Source organism: Salvelinus fontinalis, chromosome 2 (assembly GCF_029448725.1).
Source record: "Salvelinus fontinalis isolate EN_2023a chromosome 2, ASM2944872v1, whole genome shotgun sequence".
Classification (NCBI taxonomy): domain Eukaryota; kingdom Metazoa; phylum Chordata; class Actinopteri; order Salmoniformes; family Salmonidae; genus Salvelinus; species Salvelinus fontinalis.
In genome coordinates this window covers 93233120-93236933 of record NC_074666.1, presented here as the reverse complement: position 1 = coordinate 93236933, position 3814 = coordinate 93233120, and positions in this window count along the sequence as shown.

Sequence of the window (3814 nt, the reverse complement as noted above, 5' to 3'; positions counted from 1 at the left end):
AGATGACCTGGAGATGCAGGGCCTTAGACCGCTGCGCCACTTGGGAGCCCAGTTATAAATGATATGGTTAAATGTATGGATAAAAAGCAGCATTTTGCTGCCCTCTTCACTGACCTGTCAGACCTTTGATACTGTTGTTCAATCACTGCTAATTCAGAGGCTTTCACCGATTGGCCTAGACCAGGCTGCATGTAACTGATTTAAAAATTACTTGACAGATAGAACTCAATGTGTATCTACTGATGGTGTTAAATCAGGTTTCCTGGATATTCCGAAAGGCTTCCTGCAGGAGTCGGTTCTGGGTCCTGTAGTTTTTACTGTTTACATTAACAATATTGACTTGTCTGTAAAAAATTGTAAGCTGCACTTGTATGCCGATGATACTGTTGTGTATGCTATTGGTTGACCAGACGCCATCTGAACTATAGTCTGCCTTCATTGTATTACAGAAAAACTTTATTGACCTGAAATGAATATTGAATGCAGGTTAAACTAAGTATACATGGTTCTCTTGAGTGCATAAAAATAACTCTAAATATTTAAGCATATGTACTTTGGATTGTGTCCATATTGATTGTGTCCCTGCTTCCAAATATCAAGGCATCTGGATTAACGAAAAGCTGTCTTTTTAAAAAAAGCATATTGATGAGTTGGTTAAGAAGTTGAGAATAAAAATGGGCTTCTTCTATAGAAATAGGTCCTGCCTCTCGCTAAATAGTAGAAAGCAGATTATTCAGTCAACGATGCTATCGGTCCTAGATTATGGTGACATCATCTATATGAACGCAGCTGCGACTTCATTACAGCCGTTTAAAGCGACAGTTTTAGTATTCATCACTGCATTCTCAACCAGAAAGTTGGTACGCCCTCTTTGATGTCACATACGTTGATACATTGCTATGTTTCCATATACAGTATAAAGCCATTTCACAAAAAGTCCCACTGTACCTAACATCATTACTAAACTTTAGACATGAGTTACCACAACGGGCTCAGGGATGGCTAACTCTGGACATTTCTTTGGTCTCTACTGAGTTATCAGCTGTTAGTTTTGTTCCACAAATAAGGTGCAAGAATCTTCAAAATGTTATTACATGTGATGTTTTGTTGCCTCTTGGGAAATTCAGAAAGATGATTGAAGACCATATTACTGATGAATGTGTTTGTTTTTTATGACCATATTTTACTATCTTTCTACTTATATTTTGATATGTGTATTTTCTATAGTTGCTGTAATTCAGGGCTCACCTGTAAAATAGACCTTAGTCTCAGTATGACTCTCTGATAAAATAAAGGTTAAATACATAGATAAATTACATCTGCAAGTCTTCCAACTATTGACTTTATTCACAACTGCCACCAGTTTAACGCCAAATCATTGACAACAAATACATGTTGACATAAAAAAATAAAGTTTGTAATAAAGGATATTTCATGCTGAAACAATTATATTAAACACCAATGGTATTCACTAAGTTGATGGTTTATATTTAGAATGATAAAGCTGTAAAATATTATTTATTTACTTCATCTTTAATTATTTAATATATTTTGTCACACAGAGGGCCATGGCTTATTAGAGACACCTGTGATAATCTGAAGTACCCAAAGCGGCCACTAGATGTCTTGTGATAGATTACATAAAATCCTTGAAAGAGCAAAATACTGGTAGTTTACTGGTAGACTTAGAAGGTTTCCAGTAATATAACCCCCCTTTGCACCCCTAGTCTGAGATGACTTTGCACATATTTCCCAAAGCTCTCTCTCTCTGTTGATCCTGAGTGATAGGAGGATGTATCAACGTAATCAAGGCATGAATATACCGTTATTTTCAAATACAATCTTTTTTGGGGCTTAGTTGTGGTCAATTTGCAGTGTACAAAATGTTATAATTATTTTCTGGCCCCCCGACCATTTGCTCTGACAAAATCGGGCAACGGCTAGATCTAGTTGCCTAACCTTTGGCCTACAGGACGTGTGTTTGGTGCCACCTGTGGATCACCCAGAGACACCAGCTGCTCTGATACAGCATTGACTGGTAGAGTGGATCTCCAATGGTATTTCTGAGGGAAAGGAGAGATGAGGAAAGGAAGGGAGATGAGGAAAGGAGAGGAGGTAGAGAGAAAGGGTAGGTGATGAGGGGAGAGAAGAGAAGGGGCGGAGAGGAGTGGAAAAGTGGGAGAGTGGAGGAGAGGAGAGCAGAGAAGAGAGGAAAGGAGGCAAGGAGAGAGCCCTGAGTGGTTAATTAGAACTGAAAGCAGCCCTTCTTTTTATCCCACGTGTCTTTTCATCCTTCCTTTCTCCAGAGACAGAAAGTACAGAGAGTGCCTCTGCTGGTGCTAGGACAAAAACCTCTCCCTCAACGTCAGCAAGACCAAGAAGCTGAGCGTAGACTACAGTAAAAGGGGGTGGAGGGAGAGTCAAGAGCTTCAAGTTCCTACGTGACCACATCCAGAACAGTCATGAAGAAGGTAAGGCAATCCCTCTTCTCTCTCGGGAGGCTCAAACAATTTGGCATGGCCCCTCAGATCCTTAGGAACTTTTACAACTGCACCACTGAGAGCATCCGGACTGGTTGTATCACTGTCTGGTATGGCAACTGCACGGCCCGCAACAGGAAGGCTCTACAGAGGGTGTTGCGGACGGCCCAACTAATCACTGGGGGCGAGCGCCCAGCCATCCAGGACATACATGCCAGTCACTGTCTGAGAAAGGCCTAAATAATTGCCAAAGATTCCAGCCACCCGAGACATGGACTGTTCTCCATGCTCCTGTCCGGCAGGCGGCACCGGTGCATCAAGGCTCAGACAAAGAGTCCTAAACACCTGGCCATAAGACTGTTCAATATCCAGGTTTACAACACTCTATTTTCCCAGGGGGCAGTAGCAACCTTGTCCAGGTGCTTAGCCTGATTGATAAGGACACGGGTGCTACCAATTAAGGTGATGGTCAGTCAGTGTCCCAGCTTGTGGAGGCTTGAGGCGGCTGGTTTGTTTGGTGGCCATGAGGCTGCTGGTTTGTTTGGTGGCCATGAGGCTACTGGTTTGTTTGGTGGCCATGAGGCTGCTGGTTTGTTTGGTGGCCATGAGGCTGCTGGTTTGTTTGGTGGCCATGAGGCTGCTGGTTTGTTTGGTGGCCATGAGGCTGCTGGTTTGTTTGTTGGCCATGAGGCTGCTGGTTTGTTTGGTGGCCATGAGGCTGCTGGTTTGTTTAGTGGCCATGAGGCTGCTGGTTGGTTTGGTGGCCATGAGGCTGCTGGTTGTTTTGGTGGCCATGAGGCTGCTGGTTGTTTTGGTGGCCATGAGGCTGCTGGTTTGTTTGGTGGCCATGAGGCTGCTGGTTTGTTTGTTGGCCATGAGGCTGCTGGTTGTTTTGGTGTCCATGAGGCTGCTGGTTTGTTTCGTGGCCATGAGGCTGCTGGTTTGTTTGGTGGCCATGAGGCTGCTGGTTTGTTTGGTGGCCATGAGGCTGCTGGTTTGTTTGGTGGCCATGAGGCTGCTGGTTTGTTTGTTGGCCATGAGGCTGCTGGTTGTTTTGGTGGCCATGAGGCTGCTGGTTTGTTTGGTGGCCATGAGGCTGCTGGTTTGTTTGGTGGCCATGAGGATGCTGGTTTGTTTGGTGGCCATGAGGATGCTGGTTTGTTTGGTGGCCATGAGGCTGCTGGTTTGTTTGGTGGCCATGAGGCTGCTGGTTTGTTTGGTGGCCATGAGGCTGCTGGTTTGTTTGGTGGCCATGAGGCTGCTGGTTTGTTTGGTTGCAATGAGGCTGCTGGTTTGTTTGGTGGCCATAAGGCTGCTGGTTTGTTTGGTGGCCA